The 23,839-nt window shown below is 41.9% G+C and overlaps 1 protein-coding gene across 15 annotated transcripts in view; it reads left to right on the top strand.

The window, feature by feature from the left end:
- The window catches only part of TENM4 (teneurin transmembrane protein 4), a 3,083,677-nt gene that overhangs the window by 2,563,019 nt on the left and 496,819 nt on the right, over positions 1-23,839 (top strand). The window contains exon 4 of one of the 15 annotated variants that reach the window (XM_073019822.1): positions 15,237-15,456. The exons of the other annotated variants lie outside the window; for them this stretch is intronic. The gene's annotated coding sequence lies outside the window, so the exon portion shown is untranslated. The remainder of the gene's footprint in view (positions 1-15,236; positions 15,457-23,839) is intronic. 15 annotated transcript variants of the gene reach the window in all.

Raw genomic sequence — 23,839 nt, 5'->3', positions numbered from 1 at the left:
AAAGTACTATACACATTCGTGTGCTGTTTTTTTTTCTGGACATAAGTTTTCAATTCATTTGGGTAAATACCAAGGAGTGCAGCTGCTGGATCATACAATAAGAATGTGTTTAGTTTCTTAAGAAACTGCCAAACTGTCTTCCAAAGTAGCTGTACCATTATGCATTCCCACGAGCAATGAATGAAAATTCCTGTTGCTCCACATCCTCACTAGCATTTGATGTCAGCGTTTTGGATTTTTGCCATTCTAATAGGTTTGTATTAGTATTTTGTTGTTTTAATTTGCAATTCTCTACTGGCATATGATGCTGAACATCATTTTATATGTTTAATTGCCATCTGAATATCTCCTTTGATGAGACACCTGTTCAGACCTTTTACCCAATTTTAAATCAGGTTGTTTTCTTATTGTTGAATTTCAAGAGTTCTTTGGATATTTTGGATAACAGTCCTTCACTAGGTAGTCTTTTGCAAATATTTTCTCTCAGTCTATGGCGTGTCTTCTCATTCTCATCATATCATTTTTCAGACAGCATAAGTTTTTAATTTTAATGTCTAGCTTATCAATTATTTCTTTCATGAATTGTGCTTTTGGCATTGCATCTAAAAAGTCATCACCATATCCAAGGTCACCTAGGTTTTCTCCTATGTTATTTGCTTGGTGTTTTGTAGTTTTGCATTTTACATTTAGATCTATGATACATTTTGAGTTAATTCTTGTGAAGGGAATGAGGTCTGAGTCTAGATTAATTTTTTGGTATGTGGATGTCCAGTTGTTCCTACACCATTTGTTGAAAATATTATGTTTGTGCCATTAAACTGCCTTGGCTCTGTTGTCAAAAATCAGTTGACTGTATTTATGTAGATTTATTTCTGGGTTCTCTATTCTGTTCCATTGATGTATTTGTGTTTGCTTTTTCCAATACCATGCTGTCTTGTTTATTGTAACTTTATAGTAAGTCTCGAAGTTCAGTAATGTCAGTCCTCTGTCTTTATTCTTCTCCAATGTTGAGTTGGCTATTATGGATCTTTTGCTGTCTATCTCAAGTATAGACTCATTTTTTCAACAGTCACAAAACAACTTGCTGGGATTTTGATTGGGATTGCATTGAGTCTATAGATCAAGTTGGGAATAACGGACATCTTGACAATTTTGAGTTATCCTGTTTATAAACATGGAACAGTTTTTTTTAGTTCTTTAATCTTTCATCAGAATTTTGTAGTTTTCCTCATATAGATATTGTACATATTTTGTCACGTTTATACCTAAGCATTTCATTTGGTTAGTGCTAATGTAAAAGGTAAAGTGTTTTTAATTTTAAATTCACCTTGTTCATTGCTGATGCATAGGAAAGTGATTGACTTTTGTATGTTAACTTTGTATCCTGCAACCTTGCTATAATTGCTTATTAGTTCCAGGAGTTTCTCTTTTTTTTTTTTTTTTTTTTTAATCAGTTCTTTCAGTACTTCTACATAGACAATTATATTATCTGTGAACAAAGTTTTATTTCTTTCTTCCCAATCTATATACCTTTTATTTCCTTTTCTTGTCTTATTGTTTTAGCTAGGACATCCTGTAAAATATTAAAAAGTAGTGGTGTGAGAGGACACCTTGGCTTTCTTCCTGATTTTTAGCAGAAAAGCTTTGAGTTTTTCACCATTAAAGATGATATTACCAGTAGATTTTTTTGTAGATGCTCTTTATCAAGTGGAGGAAGTTCCCTTCTATTCCTCGTTTACTGAGAGGTTTTGTCATAAATGAGTATTGAATTTTGCCAAATACTTTTTCTGCATCTATTGATATTTGATTTTTCTTTCTTAGCCTGTTGATGTGATTGATTATATTAATCAATTTTTGAATGTTGTACCAGCCTTCCATACCTGGGATAAATCCCATTTAGTCATGGTATGTAGTTTTTTTATATACATTGTTGGATTTTGTTTGCTAATATTTTGTTGAAGATTTTGGTATCTGTGCTCATGAGAGATAGTGGCCTGTAGTTTTATTTTCTTGTAATGTCTTTTCTGGTTTTGTCATTAGGGTAACGCTGGCCTCATGGAATGAGTTAGGAAGAATTCACTCTGCTTCTGTCTCCTAGAAGACATTGTAGACAATTGGCATAATTTCTCCCATACATGTTTGGTAGAATTCACCAGTGAACACATCTGGGCCTGGTACTTTCTTTTTTGGAAGATTATTAATGATTAATACAATTTTTTATATATGTATATACACATATACACATAAATATATATGTTTAGATATACATACGTGTGTGTGTGTGTGTGTGTGTATATGACTATTCAGATAATTTATTTGTCTTATTTATTTATTTTTGAGATGTGGGCTCACTGTGTTGTCCAGGCTGATCTTGAGCTTTTAGGCTCAAGGGATCCTCCTGCCTCGTCATCCCAAGTAGCTGAAATTACAGGTGCACGCCACCATGCCCAGACAGTCTTATTTATGTTTAACTGCATTGTTACAAAAATATTCAGACAACACAAATTACTGAAAACAAATATAAAAAATATGTATAAGTATAGTTATGATTAACCCCACGCCCAATTACTAAGTGTTCCAGAAGGCCTGCAAAGTGTGCAGTATTGTTCTCACTGTATAAATGAGAACCCTGATACTTAGAGAGATTAAAGAACTTGCCCAATGCAACGCTGCTAGTTTATAATGGAGCAAAATCCAGTTCTGCCTGACTACTTGGCTGTTGAACACTGCACTATGATGCTTCTTCAACCTTTGGAATCTATAGATCGTATGTGCCATAAGGTTTCTGTGAGGAAACCCATGTCTAATTCCAGGCTTTGACTGTCTACCTCTTGGCCATATTCCTAGTATGATAGTTACAGAAGCTCCACACTCAAACATGTAAGAGTGGAGGGTGAATCGTAAATAAAGGGGAGGTTCCAGGGATCTGCTCTCACCTTGGTTTTTTTTTTTTTTTTTTCCTTTTTGCCAAAATGCATTTTTAGAACCTTGTTAATAAACTTAAGATGCAAAATCAATGTTTTTCCCTTTCCACATTGCTTTGGTTACTTTTAAGCCTGTACCTAAAACATATTTATGTAAAATAGCACCATTAAAACTGCAGGGCAATTTGCAAGCCCAGACCTGAGGTTTTGGAAACAGAGAGATCATGATTCAATTCCCAAAGCTACCGTTTTCTCACTGTGTCCCATGGTAAGGAGATCTTTAATCTCACTAAGCTTCAGTTTCTTAATCTGTAAAATGGAACAGGGATATATACCATTTTCATCGGAGGGTTGTTGATTTAAATGAGAAAAATGCTTGTAAAGCCTATAGCTCTGCTCTTAAAACAGGCTAGATATTCAGTAAATTTTAACTAATATTATTCCAAACCATTTTGAGCACCTCCTATATGTCAGACTCTTTATTGAATCACTTGCTTGGTCTTCAAACTTTTTATCATCTGTCCTTAACAATAAATGTTTTTGGAGTACACATCCTCAATATTCGCAATTTTATTTATAAATTACATTCATGACTTATTCTCAATGCATGTACTAAATATTAGCTAAGTTTAATGCTTCCTTTCTTAAAATTAAAAAGAGAGAGATGTTCAAATATTTTATCCCCAAATTCCAATGGACTATCTTAATCGTCTTGTTTTGAAGGCCTCCAGTTTAGCTTATCTAAAACAGGGGTTGGCAGACTTTTTCTGTAAAGAGCTGGACAGTGAAGATTTCTGACTGTTGGGACTCTGTCACAACTACTCAACTCTGCTGTTCTGGTATGAAAGCAGATGTTGACAGTATGCAAAAAATGGTTGTGACTGTGTTCCAATAAAACTTTATTTAAAAACCAGCGGCCACCATTTGCAGTTTGCAGACCTCTGACCTAAGAGTGTTTACTGTGCTTTTTAAATACAAATGTCCCTTAGCGGACTATATAAGGCCAGCAGCACTTGCAAACATTGTGAGGTAATTGGCAAGGAGGAGAAGTGAGGTGATGCATATGATAGCTTCTTCCAAAGTGTACAAAATATAGTATATCATCATCATTGTTGTTGTTGTTGTTGCTAACATTAGAACATTTTCCATGCATAGGCGATTAAAGGTACTGACTTCCTTGTACCAGCTTTACTCTGCAGAAATAATATGAAGTCTTTTGTAAATAAGGGCAGCCCTCACTGACCCTTTGGAAGCAAGATACAATTTTTTATTTGATTTCCTCTCCTACTTTCTTCTAGCCAGATGCATACACATATGAAAAGACTGGATTGTTTCTACGAAACTAGTGTATCCTATGAGCAGGGAAAAATAAAAGTTTGGTGACTTCATGGGGGTGATGGCTCACCCACTGACAGGTATTTCTTATTGCCTTCTGTGTGCCAGGTACTGTGCTGAACCCTGTGGGTGGGCGTGGGGGAGACAGAAGTGAATGAGAGGTGGCCTCTGTCCTTGAGGAATTCCAGTCAACCTTTCTCCTCACCATCCTTCCAACAGTGCTCCTGTCAAGGGCCCCAGGCCCTGCATGTTGCTATATCCAGTGGTCCTTGCTCAGTTCTCATATGACTCAAACTATTTACATGGCTGATTTCACACTCCTTCTGAAGCATTTCCTTTTTGTTTGCTCAGGCACTCTACTCTCCCCTGGTTCTGCCTCACCGCACTACTCACTACTTCTTCCACCTCTTTCACTGGTTCTTCCTCCTCTTGAATCCTCTAAATGCCAGGGTGCCCCAGGGCTCTTCTTTCTGTTCTACACTCCCTTGGAGATCTTATACAACCTCCAGGTTTAAATCCGTCTATCTATCGATGACTTCCAGATGTATATCTCTAGTCTGGACCTCTGCCCTAAACTCCAGTTTCTATATCCCTCTAAACAGGCAACAGCTCTTCTCAAACCTAACATGCACAAAGCCTGTTCCCTGATTTTTTCCCACCTGCTTGCCAACCTGCTCTTCCTGTGTTAGTTCTATTCCTTGCTTTACTCAGGCAAAACACCTTAGAGTTTCTTTGTCTCCCCTTTCTCTCACATCCCACATCCAACCCATCAGCAGATATCTTCAGTTCTGCCTTCAAAAGTATGTGAAGTATATGATCGGACTACTTCCTTTCACCTTCACACCTTCACCTTGGCCATCTCTCTCCTGGGTTATTCCAGGAGCCTCCTACCTGTTCTTCCTGCTTCCTCTTTGCTCTTCTTCAATCTGTTCACATCACTCCGCTGCCTAAAACCTTCCAAAGATTCCCCATCTCAGAGGAAAAGCTAAAATTGCTGTCATATCCCATGGGGCTCTACACATCTGTCACAGCAGGGCCCACCCTGATGCTGTGCTCCCATCTCCTCCCTCTGTCCTTGGCTCACCTTAGTCTAGCCACACCCACCTCCTTGCTGCTCCTCCTATGTGCCAGGCACCCTTGCAACTGCTGAACCTTTATTGCCCCAGCTGCCTGCAGGGATAGCTGCCCCATTCCCTCAGGTCCCTACCTAATGCCATCTTATCAGAGAGATATTCCTGGCCTAACCATACCCTCTTTCCTCCTTATCCCACTCTATTTTCCTCCATAATATTGATCATCATCTAACGTGTCAGATTTTTGTTTGTTATCTGACTTCCACCTTAGACTCTAATATCAAAGTAGGGGCTTTGTCTGTTTATTCATGATCCCTGAATGTAGAGCAATACCTACGAGTGCTCAGAGAGCCTTCAAATATGGAGGGGGAAAAGAAAGAAAAGAAAAGGAAAAGGAAAAAAGAAAAGAAAAGTGGAGGGGAGGGAAGAGGATAGGAGAAAGAGAAGAGAAAAGAGACTCAGTCTAGTGGAGGAGCACTAAAGTAATTACATGCAGGATGATGGGTGCACTAGTTTTCAAAAACCAAGAGGGCTCCAACCCTTCACCCCTGCTTTAATTAGAACAGTTCTTTTATCTGTTTATATACTGAATACCAATATAAATTTTATTTTGGAGGAAAAGTTTCTACTGCTTTGAACAAAAAAAGTGTTTAAACAATTCATTTCAAACAACTGTTCTGGGCCACGGGTCACCATGTTAGGGATTAGAGCAGATGAGTGGCATGGTCATGTCTGCATATTGTGAAGATTAGTCTGTCAGGGGTGTGGTTAGTGGAGAAGGGGTGAAACCAGAGCAGAGAATCTAGCTGAACAAGAGGTAGATGCAGTGTGATCCTTTCAATCAGAGAAGCAAAGGAACCTGCCCCACCCTGACGGGTCTCCTACAGGAGCCTCAGTAAATTACCATTTCTTTCTCCGTTCTTCAGACCAATGTTAGATGCATTCTTTGGTCTATGCTTTCTCTTCCTGAATAAAATTATTGTATTTATATGTGCTAAATACCATATTATTATCACCGACTACACACTATATAACATATATTACTATATACTAAATACTGTAGTTACATCCATGTTTAAAAGGAATGTATCTTCTCATACACATGAATATACATACAGCTTCATGTTGGCTAGTTAGTTTCACTGAGTCCTTTGGAAAAGGAGGCAGAGTGAAAAATGAAGGAGTAAATAATTAGGTGTCAAGTAATTAAAAGTACTGTTGAGAAAGAATGGCTTTTAAATAGTTTTTTTAATTGGGTTTTTAATATGACTGACTTGGAAAGTTTCTCTCAGAAGATGGTGTGATTGACATACAATATAGTTATTAATAACATGTAGTCAATCTGTTAGGAATATATTAAGTGTTCAGGAGATAGAACATCTGAAAAGGATTGCTAAGGATTCAGGCAACAGTTTCAGTGTGGAACACATCTTTTTCTTGGCAGACAGTCAGCGGCCATTGAGCAGAACTGGAGTAAATGGAGTATAGAAGATGGCCCAAGGACCCAGTTGGATTGGCATCTCACTGTTTTGAAATGCAACCACCTTTAATGAGACCAGAAGCCATCAGTTAAATGACCGACCCTATGGGCAGTACATTGAGTAAAGACTTTATAATCGGAGATTCCCAACAAATATTTTGTGAACATCTGAGTAGCACATCTCTAAAACTTGCTTGGGTGATTTATTCATTTATTTATTTATTTTGAGGCAACGTCTTCCTCTGTCACCCAGGCTGGAGTGCAGTGGTGTGATCACAGCTCACCGCAGCCTCAACCTCCTGGGTTCAGGTGATCCACCCACCTCTTCCTCCCTAGTAGCTGGGACCACAGGTGTGTGCCACCATTAGTGCCACCCAGCTAATTTTTTTAATTTTTTGTGGAGACATGGTCTCCCTGTGTTGCCCAGGCTGGTCTGAAACTCCTGGCCTTGAGTGATCTTCCTGCCTTGGCCTCCCAAAATGCTGCGATTATAGCCATCACACCCAGCCTGAACATTTTTATAAATATATTTTATTGTGATATTTCTTCATCAGTAAATTATACTTATTTTTTCTTGAAAATTTAGAAACTGTAGATAAGAGAATGGAAGAAAATTTTAAAAGTACCTATTACCATACCACACTAAAATAAATACTGTTGAGCTCTCTAAATATACACCCAAGTTTGCCTTTAATTTCTAAACACAGGACTGCATTCCACATTAAATTTTGTGATCTTCTTTTTCATTTAACGACATATAGTCTACCTTTCCATGTCATTAAATATTCATCTCTAGGCTCATTTTGTAAGGCTGCATTGTATTGCGTCCTGTGGAATGCCAGAGTTTGTTCACATTTCTCTAGCTGTTAGACATTTAGGTTGTTTTCTCCTTTTATTTATTCTTCTTTTCAATACTACAGTGAGTACTGAGCACTGATATTCAGTTGGCATTGATATATTAATACAACCTGCCCCACTTCAACTAGTGAGTGCCCATACCAGTCATTAAATGTTTTTAATATCACCTGTGGAAAAAATTGTATATAAATCCATGGCTTGCTTGGGATTTTTTTAGAATTATTATAATTTCTCAGCTATAGGCATTGGACATTTTTACAGGTTTTTGCTATACTTTGGCAAATTAACCTCCAAAAAACCTGTACTAGTTAACACCAGGTTTGACGGTCCAATATGCCCTGCTGAACTCAAACTTTCTAGGGCATTTGTTCAAGAAGTCTGATGGGGAAAGCAAAGAAAGAAATAGAGCTCTGTTTGAAGTCAAATAAAGACAGATCTATTGATAGAGGTATTAATATAGAGATAGATAGTATATTAATTAGGATCCTGGCAAGAAACAGTGGCATTGTCATATGGGGTAATTGAGGAGAGTGTAGTGAAGGGATTATATTAAAAGTATGAGCAGGATTAAGGACAACCACTTAGGTTGGCAAAGCACCCTGAGGCTAACAGAGTGAGGCTGGGAGCCATCACTCCTAGACCTGATGAGCAAGGAGGAGAAATTCCTGGAACTTAGAGAGAGGTGTAGCAATATTATAGCTGTAGCGAAAGGCTGCCCAAAGGAGTTGTGCCTTCCTACATAGTAACACAGCAATTTCCCAGCAGGGAGGTCATGAGGAGAATAGAAACCCTAACCTCATTCTTCTCCCAACCTCCTCAGACCTCCTGCCTGAGTCTCCCATTGGCTCAACCCAGATGCAACCCCGAGAGAGCCCAGTTGACCCAGTGGTTAAAGAGCAGCCTTGCAGGGCACAGAACAGGCTGGAAAAGGAGAGTAGTGGATCTGGAAGAGCAAATGAAAGACACGCACTAGGCACAGCTGTAGCTGTAGGCAGAGGCATCGACTTTTTTATTTTAAATCAGAATCTGAAGACAGGGAAGAATGGGTTGAAGAAAAAGAAATTAAAGATAGTGAGGAAACAAAATCAAAATTCCAACCCAGTCTTTCGCTTGCTGTAGGGGTATCTGAGACATAGGGAGGTATGAGTCAGTACCTCTCTCCCCCGAGAGCATCATGTACGAGGTTTCACCTTTGTCTTCTCTTGCAAACCCTTCCCAGCAGAATGTTGGTTTTCAGTAGCACCCGGGCGAAGAACAGACAAAGGGAGAATAAGTTATGGGGGCGGGGAGACCAAGGTAGTCTTATGTAACTTAGATCTTTATGAAAACTCATTTTGCTTTTATTTTAAGAAGTGCTATTTATGAATTCCCCAGGGGGTTAAAAAGCTTAAGAGATGGGTTTTTGATGTGATGTCAATAGAAAAATCTCTGAACTCCTGGAATAAATGATGCTTTTGTTTTGGCTTTCTGTTTTTCAAAAAGGCCATCTGTTTTCATAAACATAAATGAGACTCTCTAGCCACCTTTTCCCTTATAACCCTCTGTCTCTTTGCACAAATGACAACATTCCCTTCGTGATTCATTCCTGGAGACATTCTTCTGGGCTAAATGCGGCTGCTAAATTTGTACTTCAGTTTTCACTGTCAGTCCCACATGATCCTTGCTCAGGCGGCAACTGCACTATTACAGCTTTCACTTCTCAAGTCCCAGATTGCTATACCCTTGGGTTGCCAGCAGCTCTGCACCAGGCTTTATGCAACTGGCTTCTCCTGTTTTGCAAGGGTATTTGAGGTCTTTGAGGCAGCCCAGTAAGTAGCAACCCTTCTCCACCTGAGTCCTGAACATGTTGAGAAGTAAACAAAAGATGGCAGATGAAAGCCAAAATACCATGTTTATTATTGATAATGAATAATTTAGCTTAGTGTAATAGCCAAATAGACTTGATAATTGGACCCAGAATTAGGCAGACTGACCCACCTGGTGGTGGGCCATGTTGGATGAGGCAGAGGATAAGCCAGCCCTTTGGCTTTTATGTCCCCTGGAGGAACATAAAAAAAATATTGCCAGCTGCTAACAGGAAGAAAATTGAGGCTCAACCGAGAATAACCATATTCTTCCTCAGTTTACCACTCATGTGACTCATATCACTACCTGTGACTAAAGGGGCAAGATCACTTGCAGGGACACTAATGGGACTCCCTTCCCATGGAAATAACTATCAGGAATAAAGATGAAGTTTTCCTTCCAACGATGACATGAGTGTGACAGAAGCTAAAAATGTGCATTGACTGAGTCTAGTGGATAAAATGTACTCAATAAATACATGTTGACTGTGTGTTTATTTATTTAACAAATACTTATTGAACAAAGATATAAGACCAAAATAAGTTTAGTTTTTTTATTATTGGTACAGTAGAGAGCTGCTAGAATATTCTGAGCAAGGAAAAGATATGATGAGATTTACATTTTGGAAAAATTACTCTGATTGCTTCTTGAATAATGGATTACAAGAAGGACAAGTATGAAAATGGAGAGATGAGGGCCAGGCATGGTGGCTCACGCCTGTATTCCCAACACTTTGGGAGGCCGAGACGGGCAGATCACCTGAGGTCAGGAGTTAGAGGCCAACCTGGCTAACATGGAGAAACTCCGTCTCTACTAAAAATACAAAAAATTAACTTGGCATGGTAGTGCACACTTGTAATCCCAGCTACTCAGGAGGCTGAGGCAGAGGTTGCACTGCGCCAAGATCACACCACTACACTCCAGCCTGGGTGACAGATAGAAACCCTGACACTTAAAAAAAAAAAAAAGAAAGAAAGAAAAGAAAATGGAGAGATGAATTAGAACATTCCTGCTGTTGTCTAAGCGAGAATTGATGATGCCTGTCAGGGTTGAAATCAGAGAAGGACACAAAGGAGAAGACCACGTGGGATATAACTTGCAGATAGAGTTAGCAGGATTTGCTGATGGATTGGAGTTGGGGAGGAAGATGGTCTGTGAGGGAAAGCAAAGAATTGAGAATGACCTATATTTTCATTTGAACAACTGAATGGATAGAGGTAAAGTAGAAGAGGCAGGTTTGGGGGATTGGTTGAATAAATGGATAAGTGAATGAATAACGGTGTGCCTGGTCACCCAGTCTCTTTAGGAGGCTGCAGTGGGCTGATCATGCCCCCGTTTGCCTAGTACAGCCCTGGTTTACACCTGCTGATCCAGCATAATTATTAAGAGTGCTGACTAGGTGCATTGGCTCATGCCTGTGATCCCAGCATTTTGGGAGGCCAAGGCTGGAGGATCATTTGAGGCCAGGGGTTTGAGACCAGCCTGGGAAACGTAGTGAGACCCTGTCTCTACAAAAAATGAGTAAAAATTAGTCAGGTGTGGTGGTACATGCCTGTAGTCCCAGCTGCACTTCAGAAGGCAGAAGTGAGAGGATCCCTTAAGCCCAGGAATTCAAGGTTACAGTGAGCTACGATCACATCACTGCATTGCAGCCTGAGTAATGGAGCCAGACCTTGTCTCAAGCAAACAACAATCAAAGAATGCTTCCTTTCACCCTCAAAAGTGACCTGCTTTGGATGGCAAAGTACTTGGTTACCCCAGCTTAGAGAATTTTAGCTTGTTAGAGAATTGTTGGGGAAGTGCTTTGAAATGTGAAAAGCACTAAATAAATGGAAAATGTCAATCAGCATTAGCTATGTTAATGAAGATTTGTCCAAAAGCTGACTCTTCTTTACTCATTAACTTACACAGTTATTTTAGGCTACATTCTACAGCAAGCAATAAATGGATAAGATAAATTCTTATCCATTTATTCAACCAATCCCCCTGTCTGATTGTCTTCCATGACATGTGGCTCCCAACCCTAGAATGGGACTCTGTTTCCCAGATCCTCTTCCTCTCTCCTTCCCCAGTTGTTAAAGATTTCTTAAACACCATACTTAATCAGTCTATGGGGACTCTCTATGTAAAGGAACACAATGGTTCATCGATTTGTAGATCAAAGCTTTTGTGTAGTCACTAACCACTTACTTTCTACTCCACAGCGTTTTCATGGCTGGGTTTCCCTCCAGGAAGGCACAGTCTTGGAAGATAATCCTCACTCATCCTGGTTCTAAAATACTTTGTGAAATGCAAAGATCCACTTTCCAGCTGCCTTTCCTTCTTAAGGATGTCTAAATATGCAGTTGTGCCCACAGAGGTGTTAGCATTTCACACAAATGCCATAGCTCTGTGCGCTTACTGGATGAGGCATGCTGATATTTGGAGAAGGACATCTGTAGATACCAAGGTTCTAGGCCCTCTCTACCCTTCCCTGCTGTGGGACTCTGACAAAAATTCTTCCCCTCTCTGGGCTTTTATCTCCTCACAGGTAAAATAGGAGAAGATGCCTCTCTGACTTCTGTGTGCTTCTACCTCCATGCTTATGTCCATCATGTAATGGGAAGAGACGCTTCAACATCATACTCATGGGCCTGGGGGAGTTATAGCACAGTCCTCTCTTTCTCAAGTCAAATTTAAACTGACTTGAGCCTTCACACAGAGATTGGGGCATGTCCATATGGTTCTCTTATGATCCCTTTCCCTGCTTCCTCTTCCCCACCTTGTCCTAGAACCAATGAAATGTATACAGTCCCCTCCCGCATGAAAAGGTCTCTCAGGCTCCTACTCCTGTATTAGTTTGCTAGGTTCCATAAGAAAGTACCACGAACTGGGTGGCTTAAACAATATAGTGTCCTGTCTGGAGGCTAGAAGTCTGAAAGCCAGGTGTCGGTAGGATTGCTTCCTTCCAAGAGCTATGAGAAAGGCTTGCTCCATGCCTCTCCATTAGCTTCTGGGGGTTTGCTGGCAACCTTGGGCATTCCTTGGTATATAGAGGCACCCCCAGTCTCTGCCTTCATCTTCACATGATGTTCTCCCTGTGTGCATGTCTGTGTCCCAATTTCCACTGCTTAGGAGAGCACGAGTCATATTGGATTAGGGGCCTGCCCTACTTCAGTATAACCTCATCCTAACTTAACTAATTAAATTTGCAATGACCCTGTTTCCAAATAAGGTCACATTCTAAGGTACTAGGGGTTAGAACTTCAACATACAAATTTTGGGCAATGCTATTTGAGCTATAACACCTCTCAAGTATGGAAAGTCTCTGTTATTGTTCAATTCACTGCTGTGGTTACTGCCATTTTGCATCATAGGCAGCTGCTGGCCCATGGCAAGCTATCCAGTGCTGGGCTCCTGATGTGACAGAGTCTTATGTCCCCAGCTTCCCACCCAAGGCTTCATGAACTTGGAAGGAAAGGAGTCTTCTTGGTGCTATGTTTTGCCTCTGGTGTTCCCCGTTAGACTCCTGAGACCACCAGGTCCCCTTAGTACCATTATCCTCCAAAAACCCCAAGGTCCCAACATATCACAGGGTTCAGAGAAGCTGGACAGGAAAGAGCTCATGGAAATGCCAGAAAGCCAGCCAGCTCTCTTTAGGGGCAAATATGCCTAGGCATCAGAAAGAAAAGCCCCATCCTATTTGTCCTTGGAATAGGGAACAAGCTACCATTTTTTCCAAATTAATCTGTCAGGGTCCCCTGCCCTTCCCAAGATGGCTAGAGAGACTTCTTACTCTATCAGCAAAAAAGGAAACACAAGTTAAGTTCCCCAGGGAAGACCCTCCTATAACATATTTAATCGGTAAGTGTTTATTGAACAGCTACAATGCACTGGATTGGGTACTAGATACAAAGTTGAACACCCTATGGTTTCTGCCCTTAAAGAATTTGCTGTGAATTTATCATTTTAATTAGTCAATTGACATCCAGTCTGCTAGACAAGGGCAGTGGCATGCCCAAGGTCATGCAGCTGGTATGCGTCAGAATTAGAACTAAGATCTCTGTCTACTAGCTCCTTATTCATGCTCAAAGCCTGTGGCTTTTCAACCTGTGCATCAGAAAGTTCTGAACATATCTATTTTCTTGACTGATAAGTGTTTGTCTTTGCCCTGGTCTCTGGCCACAGCAGAATTGGTGGTGGCTTGTGGTTAAGTGTTGGTCTCATCATTTTTGTGGGGGAGGGGGTCACATCACACAGTCTGACACTGGATCTTGTAAAGAAAACCGTGTCAAAGAGCCTGAGCATGACCAGAGATTTGTTCAATCAACAGTCTCTGGGGGAGCTTGAGTTACTGCAGCACAAATGTGCTCGTTAAAGAGACAGCTTGGGGGAAGAGGAAAGATTCCAAGATCTGAGTCTGTTTCCACTGCTAACATGCCCTGGCTCTGAGATCCCAGACAGGTTGTGAAGCCTCCCCGAGTTCCAGCACCCTCCCTCTTGCGATCACTCAATGCGATGCTCATGGAGAGGGATCTGGTCAGTTCCCAACTGCTACTAAGGCCACAAGTCTGGGCTTAATTCACAGATGTGCCAGGGTATCCCTCATCTATTGCTGTGTAACAAACTACCCAGAACTTGGTGCTTTAAAACAACTGTGTGTTATTACTCCTGAGTGTGTGGGGCAGCTGCGCAATTCTGCTAATCTAGATAAAGTTGGTTAGGTTCCTTCGTGCGTCTGAAGTGGGTCTGGGTGACCAGCCATCCCCATTTGCCTGGGACTGAAGAGGTTCCTGGGGTATTGGACTTTCAGTTTTAAAGTTAGGAAAAGTCCTGGGTGAAAGGGGATGAGTTGGTCACCCTAGGGTAGCTGGTGGATCAGTTGAAGGCTGATTGTTTTCTGAGACAAAGGGCTGAGATGGCGTGGGTCAGGGTAGACTGGGCCATGTGTCTCATGTCATCCAGTAAACTAGCCTGGGCTTGTTCACCTGGGCAGCTGAGCAAAGTTCCAAGAGAACAGGCAGGCATGAGCAAGGTTTCTTGAAGCCTGAGCTCAGAATTCACATATCACAACTTTGCCTCATCCTATTGATCAAAGCAGGTCACAGGGTGAGCCTAGATTTAACAGATGGGGAAATGGGCTCCACCTCCTACGGGAAGAGCTACAGAGTCACATTGCAAAGGGGTGTGGATATAAGGGCGGAAGAATTGTGTTCATTTTGCGGTGAATCTACTGAAAGCAGGAAGAGTTTTGCTTTCTGCAGCAGTCAGATGCCATATCACCCAGCTACCAAGATGCCAGGAGCAAGAGTGTGATGATGTAATAGATGCTCCTCTATGTGCCTAGCTTTCTATCCTCTCCGTTTAGTCCATGTGGTCCCAGTAAATAGAGTTCCACTTTTTGCCAGGCCAACTTTTCACTTTGGGAAGGCAGCTTGCAGTCCCTTCCTCCAGAAAGACCACCATGACCTCCATACTGGTTTGGTATCCCCCTATACCCCTGGATCACCATGTCATTCTGCCACAACCCTCTGCTTCCCTATATCACAGCACCCACCACCAGGTACTGACCTTGTGAGGACTGGGAGCTCCTTGACCTTGGAGATAATCAGATTTGTTTCTGTACCCCAGCACCCCAGTGAGGGGCTGCCACATATAGGTGCTTAGGGGATTGCTGAGGGATGGCTTGAGGTCCAGCTGGAATGGAAGCCCCAAAATCTTTGTTCTGTCCCCTCTACTCAGACCCAGAGCTCATCGCAGGCTCCTTCCAGCAGCAGACATCAGCATCATCCTGCTCCTGCCTGCCAGGCACAAGACAATGATCTAACCATGGCCCCAGTTCTGCAAACCAGCTGGTGGTTTCTCCGTCCTTGACACTGTCTAGGGTGCACAGGGAACCAAGTTAATGATGTGGGTGTCAGTGTGGAAGTCAAACCAGAGTCAGGCTGTGCCTGCTATGAAGGTATGACTCATTTTCTTAAATCTCTACATGTGTCCAGGCTAGGTGTCCCAGCTATGGTTTTGCAGGCCCTGTAGACACAGAAGGAGCCTGGTTTAGAGAGGGGAGGGTCAGATAAACCTGGGGGTATCCTCCACTCGTCCTTCACCCTCAACCCCACACCAAGTATCTCTCTGTGTCCTGACTCTTCCCCTCGTACCCTGCCCCCTTCACCTCCAGCCTGGCTACCAACCCTGCTCAGGCCCCATTCCCTTCACCTGTAGGCTTCTGGCAGTCGGAGGAGGCACTTTCTAAAATACACGAGAACGTGGTGATCAACAGCAAGATCCAGGAGCCGGACTACCTAGTTTCTGCTACTCCTGGCTAGGCAGCCTTGGGCAATTTTCTTAACTTTTCTGTGTCTCCTCATTTTCTTTATTTGTAACTAGGGATAATGATAGTATCTGTATCTAGGTTGCTCTGTGGATTAGTTGAGGTGATATGTATAAGTGTGCACTTAGAATATTCTCTAGTACAGAGTTAGTTGCTCAATACATGTTAACCATCCTTGTTATCATCTCTGTCCTACCTCAGACCCTTCAACGGGTCCCCACTGGCCATAAGATAAAGGTTGAACTCCTGTCACAAAGACCAGCCCGTTGTTCTTTATCCTTCTCCCTTCTTCCCACCGTGAAAAAAGATATAATGCTTGGAGGTGTGGCAACCACCCTGCAACCATGCAGAAAATGCTAAGTATGTCAGAGTTCAAATGTGAAAGGAGCCTGGGCTTTGATAACTGTAGAACTGCTGTGCTGGCCTGAACTGCCTCTCCCCAGACTACTCTTTATGCAACAAATAAACTCCACTTGTTCAATGGGTGAATAAAACATTCTGGCTTCTCTGCCTGGCATTCATGAGCCTCTAAGAGTCCCTGTTCCCTCTGCAGCCTCGTTTCTGAAATGATACCCCGCCCTCCACTTTCCTGCTTTATGTTCTAGCCATACTGAACTCCATGGAAATTCTTCTGCACACCATGGTTTTGTGCCTCTCAACCATTGTTCATGCTTTTCTCACTCTTCTTCTGTTTGGAACTTCCTGGTGCACTGTCAGCTGTTTTCTGCCTGGCAAACGCCTCTGCTTCAAAGCCCTGCACTGATTCTGCCTCTCTAAGAAGCTGTAACTGACCTCTTCACCCATTCTGGGCAAATTAATCACCACATGCCTACAAAATTGAGGTAGACCAACTGAATGCAGTTTCCACTTCTGCCACTTACTAGTAATTCTGATCTCTCTGTGCCTTACTTTCCTCGTGAATTAAATGAAGCAAATAATAGGGTTTTATGAAGATTAAATAAGGTAATAAGTGTCAATAATTTAGAATAGCCAACAGTAAGCACTCAATAAGTGTTTATTATCATCATCCTAATCATGGATATTCTTAAGCTTCCAGATCTATAATTCCCACTTGTGCATAAACCTTTCAAGGGCAGGGACTATATGATTCATCTCTGAATCCCCTACCCAAGCATAGTACCTGGCATTGAATGGGCATTGGGAAATGATGGCTGAATTTGCTGATGAAAGCCTCTTAAAAAGAGAACATGCTCTATGCCCTTGGCATTTCCAGAAATGGAGCCGGTGGGGTCCAGAAGACAAAATAGCTTCATCTTTCTGCTATGGAAGTTTCTCACTACAATCACTAGCAGAGCATGTCTTGACTTATATCAAGTCAAAAGAGATAATAAAAGTAAAAGACCCCCATAGAGTGTCAAGTGTGATTCACTGCTGCCCACACCACTGCTGCTACTGGTGGTGATGATTAGTGGCTGAGACATGCAGTAGAACCTGCTCTGGGTCTCTTCAGGACCCTAAGGACCCTCCCTATTCAGAATGAAGGTAAGTCTAATGTGGTGTCAAAGAAAAAGTTAGGCAGGCCTCATATAGACCAATGGAACAGAATAGAGAACCCAGAAATAAAGCCAAATACTTACAGTCAACTGATCTTCAACAAAGCAAACAACAACATAAAGTAGGGAAAGAACACCCTATTCAACAAATGGCGCTTGGATAATTGTCAAGTCACATGTAGAAGAATAAACTGGATCCTCATCTCTCACCTTATACAAAAATCAACACAGGATTGATCGAAGACTTCAACCTAAGACCTGAAATAATAAAAATTCTCAAAGGTAACTTTGGAAAAACCCTTCTACATATTGGCTAAGAACCCAAAAGCAAATGCAACAAGAACAAAGATAAGTAGATAGGACCTAATTAAACCAAAAATCTTCTGCACAGCAAAAGAAATAATCAGCAGAATAAACAAACAACCCACAGTGTAGGAGAAAATCTCCTCAACTATACATCCTACAAAGGACTAATACTCAGAATCTACAAGGAACTCTAACAAATCAGCAAGAACAAAACAAACAATTCCATCAAAAAGTGGGCTAAGAACATGTATAGACAATTCTCAAAAGAAGATATACAAAGGGCCAACAAACATATGAAAAGCTGCTCAACATCACTAATGATCAGGGAAATGCAAATGAAAACCACAAGGCAATACTGCCTTACTCCTGCAAGAATGTCCATAATCAAAACATCAAAAAGTAATAGATATTGGCATGGATGTAGTGAAAAGGGAATACTTTTATGCTGCTGGTGGGAATGTAAACTAGTACAACCACTATGGAAAATAGTGTGGAGATTCCTTGAAGAACTAAAAGTAGAACTACCATTTAATCCAGCAGTCCCAGTCCTGGGTATCTGCCCAGAGAAAAATAAGTCATTATACGAAAAAGATACTTGTACAAGCATGTTTATAGCAGCACAATTCACAATTGCAAAAATCTGAAACCAACCCAAATACTCATCAATCAATGAGTGGATAAAGAAAATGTGATGCATGTATATACATACACACACACACACACACACACACGAGCACGTATATATAGTATTAGTCCATTTTCATGTTGCTGATACAGTCATACCCAAGAGTGGGAACAAAAAGAGGTTTAATTGGACTTACAGTTCCACATGGCTGGGAGACCTCAGAATCATGGCAGGAGGTGAAAGGCACTTCTGACATGGTGGCTGCAAGAGAAAATGAGGAAGAAGCAAAAGCAGAAACCCCTGATAAACCCATCAGATCTTGTGAGACTTATTCACTATCATGAGAACAGCACGGGAAAGATCAGCCCCCATGATCTGAGTACCTCCCGCTGTGTCCCTCCCATAACACATGGGAATTCTGGAAGATACGATTCAAGTTGAGATTTGAGTGGGGACACAGCCAAACTGTGCCATATATATATATAAAATATGAGAGATATATCCCATGGAATATATTCCATGAATATGAATATATGTATATACATATATATACACACACACACACACATACATACATACCTTGGAATACTACTCAGCCATGAAAAGAAATGAAATAATGGCATTTGCAGCAACCATTGTGGAGTTGGAGACCATTATTCTAAGTGAAGAAACTCGGGAATGGAAACCAGACATCGTATGTTCTCACTCATAAATGGGAGCTAAGCTATGAGGACGCAAAGGCATAAGAATGGTACAATGGACTTTGGGGGCTCAGGGGAAAGGGTGGAAGGGGTGTGAGGAATAAAAAACTACACATTGGGTATAGTGTGCACTGCTTGGGTGATGGGTGCACCAAAATCTCAGAAATCACCACTAAAAAACTTATTCATCTAACCAAACACCACCTGTTCCCCAAAAAAATAATTAAAAAAAGTTTGGCAGGCCTCCATTGTTTCTTGGCTATGTGGCCTGTACAAGTGATTTCAGCTTATTGAGCTTCAGTTTCCACACCTGTTAAAATGAGTTTATAGCATAGGATTGTTATGAATATTAAATGTGGCAGCAAATGTGAAGCACCTAGCATAGTGCCTGGCCTGCAGTAAGTGCTCAACAAATGTCCCTTCCCCTTTCCTTCTCTTGCTCTCCCTCTCACCCGTGTCCTCTCAGATTGTCTGTGCCATTGGGCAGAGGGAAATTCTCTCCTCCCAATAAACCGGTATGTGGGGTCAGGTGTGTGGTAAGCAGACTGGTTCTCTACATTAAACATGCTGCCTTCACTCAGGGACCTTTTAGGCAGAAGGGCCATGTTTATGCATATATGTGCAACCTGCTTTTCCTGCAGCATAGCTCGGGCCTGCAAAAATAGCTCCATCAGAGCTGAAGAGTCAGCCAGTCTTGTATGAACATGGACTATAGATCCTCATGTGGGCCCGTGTCCACTTGACCAGGCTGCATGGCTCAGCATGCTGTGCAGCAGATGAACAGCTGGCCCAGAGAGTTCCCAATGGGCTCTTGCACACTGCCCAGGAGCCAGGAGGGAGACCTTCCAGGATCTGCCACCTGGTGCCAGGGAGCAGTGAGCCCAAAAGCCCAACAACTAGATCAGACGGGTGACTGGGCAGCCAGGGAATGTGGAGGAGGACTCGAAAGGTGTCCAGAGCTTGCCATGTCATCTCTCCCAGACCTAGCTTCCTCATCTGCAAAATAAGGCTGAAGAAAATTAAATACGTTTTGGGATTCCAGTAGAGCTAGAAAATAATACTTATCTTCCTGGCCTAAATTCAAAATTAGTTGAGACATAGAGGAGTCAGACAGATAACAATAATAAATAAAATAAATAAATAAATAAATAAATAAATAAATAAATAAAAACAGCAAATACTTTTATAGCATCATCACTGCTAGTTAAGCATTAATACTTATTTCGCATTTCCTATTTGTCGAAGCTCTTTATGATGTTCTAATCTGAGCCCTTTATGATGTTAACTAATACAACAGTCCTATAAGGTAGGTACTATTCTTATCCCCATTTTATGGATGAAGAAACCAAGGTACTGAAAGTTTAATTAATTTGCCCCATATCACAGAACTAGTAATTGGCAGACTAGGATTTAATGCCAGGTGGTCTGACTTCCAAGGCCATGATCTTGACCACTGTCCTGCACCAATTACCATGGAAAGCCCACAGGGCAGCTTTAGATCTGCACACAGGGTCTTGCTAACACTTCGACCTATAGTTAGACTTGGCCATCCTGTCAAGGAGAGGAGAAGAGCTTTGCTTTCCATAGGCCACCTCATAGGCCATACAGGGGGTATTGGGTGAGGCAGGTCCGGTTCCTTCTCCCAAACCCACCAACCCAATCATTGTCACTCAAATTACCACAAACTTGCTAATTTGTAACTGGGAGTAGTGATAGTACCTGTGTCCAGGTTGTGCTGTGGGTTAGCTGAGGTGGTATGTCTAAGTGCGCACTTGGGACATTTTCTGGTGCAAGGTTAGTACTCAACCCATGTTAGCCATTCTTGTTATCATCTGTTCCCTAATACAAACTCTTCAATGGGTCCCCATTGGCCACAAGATAAAGGTTGAACTCCTTTCACAGAGAACAGGTTGTTGTTGACTTAAAACAACAGAAACATATGCTATCACAGTTTGAGAGGCCAAAAGTCTGCAATCCAGGTATCATCGGGGTGACTCCTGGAGGCTCTGAGAGAATCCACTCCATGCTTCTCTCCTAGCTACTGTGGCTGTCAGCACCCCATAGCACTCCTTGACTTGGGGACACACATCACTGCAGTCTCCGCCCCCACCTTCACATGGCCTTCCCCTCTGTGTCTCTGTGTGTCCCTTCTGTCTTCTAAGGACACCCTCATTGGATTTAGAGCTCACCCTAATCCAGTGTGATCTTATATCAATCTTTTAATTACATCTGCAAAACCATATTTCCAAATAAGATTACATTCAGAGATTTTCAGCAGACATGAATTTTGAAGGGACGTGTTTCAACCACAAAAAGGACAAATTAGTAAGGGAATAAGGTAAGACAAGAGTGTTCCCATAGGGAAGTTTATCCTCAAGAAGACATAATGTGGTAAAGAGGTTTCCTCCTGGGATTGGTAGACACTGGCATGGCTGTTTTAACAGAGATCAAAATAACGGTGGCCAAAGCATAACAGAAGCTTGTTTCTCTTGCACATAAAATCTCAGCCAGGGGGATACAGATGTTCTACTTCACAAAGTTCTTCAGGGCTTCTTTTATCTTGTTCTAACATGCTGTTCAAGATGCCCTTAACCCCAGAGACAAAGATGGCTCACCAAAAAGGGCCACACTTTTGCCAGCAGGTAGTGGAAGAGGAAGTGGAAGGCATCTGGCTTTATTCTAAAGGTACAAGCAAAAGATTGCACATAACACCTCTGCTCACACCCATTGGCCCAAACTTAGACAGTCATGCCTCACTGCAAGGGAATTTGGAAAGTCTAGTCTTTGGCTGAGAGGTCATGGAACCAGCTAAAATTTTGGGGATTAAATTTCTAAATGAAAGATGGGGAGATTGATCGTTGAGGGACAACTAGCGTAAAGTGTAAGAAATACCTGATACAGGGTAAGAGGTCAGTAAATTGTAATGTTGATCTTCTGCCATGATATTGCTGACAACTTATTCTTGCTGGTCACACGCTGATAAGCCTCTATATTTACCCCTGACCCTGGCACCTGTCACTGTAGTAACCCAAGTACAGACAGATCATGACTCCACAGTCTTGAGATGGGCCACTTTTCTTCACACTCCTTTACTTGGCTCCCCAAGTCGGCTGCCCTCAAGGATGCCCCCGTCTCCAGCTTAGCCTTGGACCCAAGGTTGCAAAGTCCTGGAGAAGGGAGGCTCCCCCCAAGTCCCCCAAGCTCTGACTGCCAGGAATACCTTGTGTTCCGGAATCTGAACCCCCAGGCACTGCATGCCTTGCCCATTCTGCACGGTTGCCTTCCTGTATACTGGAGGAGTTTGTGGAAAGAATTTTCTGGCATTAGAGGGTGAAAGTCAAAACAGTAATTACAAGAACATCTGTTTCTGAGTGGAAAGCATATCCCCTGCACACCAGGAGATATGCCTGCACAGTTCAACAAGCAGGATGTTAAAATGGAAGAGAGTGTTCTGGGAGGGAGGACTAATGGCCCCAGCCATGATGAAGGCTCTGCTTCCTGGGAGGATGCTGCACTGGGAAATAGGGAGAAAGGAGTGTGGGGAATGAGTGAGTGAATGCATGGAGAAGGGAGTGAATGAAGGACAGAAAGAATGAAAATGGTGAATGAATGAGTGACTTAATGAATGAATAAATGAATAAATAAGTAAAAAATGAATCCATGAATAAATAAATCAATGAGTAAGTAAATAAGTGAAGAGGCTAATGAGCGAATGAGGGAACGAGTGTGATTTTGAGGAAATAGATGAGTGAAAATTGGGGGGAACTGAATATGAGCTTTGGCCAGCAGGTGGTGGAAGAGAAAGTGGAAGGCATCTATAAATGAATGAGTGAGTCAGTAATAGGTAGAAATGAATAAATAATAGAATAAGTGACTGAGTGAATGAGTGAGTGAACCAGCAGTCAGATCACTCTTCTTTTCTGGACAGATGTGTTTGGCAGCAAGACTGGGGTTGTGGGGCAGGACTGGAGCTGGATTTACCTGGAGGCTCAACATCTGGGTCAGCCACACATTAGGACAGAAGGGCAGGCAAAGCTAGAAGAATCATATAATTATAATTATCGAGGTGGGATAAATGTTAAAAGCATCTGGTCCAGCCTCATCCCCCTTTTTACAGATACAGAAACTAAGGACAAAAGGAATGACAAAAAGCATGAAAACAAGACATTCGAAAACAGACTAGCCATATTATCTTGGGCAATTTATTCTTTTTATTTTATTTTTAAATTTAATCCTTAAATTTCAGTTTCTCTATTTGCAAAATAAGGGTGATGTTACCTAGTGCATAGGGTAAGATTAAATCAGATACTACATGCCAAGTGTTATTCCCTATGGTGTTTATCTGGTGATCGGTCGATAGTTTGAACCTAGACACAGCGGTCTGTGTAGACTAAGATAAGATATAACAGCGAAGAACCCCCAAACTCAGTGATGTTGACTCAACAAAGATTTGTTTCCTGCTCATATCACAGATGAGGGCCATGTAGAGCCCCCCTCTTATAGCTCTGCAGTCTAGAAATCATGGCTTTGAGGGTCACCACCACAGAAGAACAGTACAGGGGGCTCATTGTTCTCTTGGCCTGGAAATTACACATCTTCGTGCCACTCACTTCAACATCTCTATAAGGAAAGTGGATATTGGCTACAAAGAACGGGGGCTTTTCAGTGAGCACTGATCATGTCTACCATATACTAGGTTTATTTGGGGCTTGTGATCCTGGTCCAATAGAGGTGATGGTCTGAGGAGGAATACTTCTTCAGCTATAGACCCATGCTAGCCGCTTCCTCAGTGGCTGGTGGCCATTGAAACTCCAGATTTAGAGTCAGAGAATTGGTGAATCTAGGGTAACCTCCATTTCTCCTGGCTA

Source organism: Chlorocebus sabaeus, chromosome 1 (genome assembly GCF_047675955.1).
Source record: "Chlorocebus sabaeus isolate Y175 chromosome 1, mChlSab1.0.hap1, whole genome shotgun sequence".
NCBI lineage: Eukaryota > Metazoa > Chordata > Mammalia > Primates > Cercopithecidae > Chlorocebus > Chlorocebus sabaeus.
This window is presented reverse-complemented; position numbering and strand designations above follow the sequence as displayed.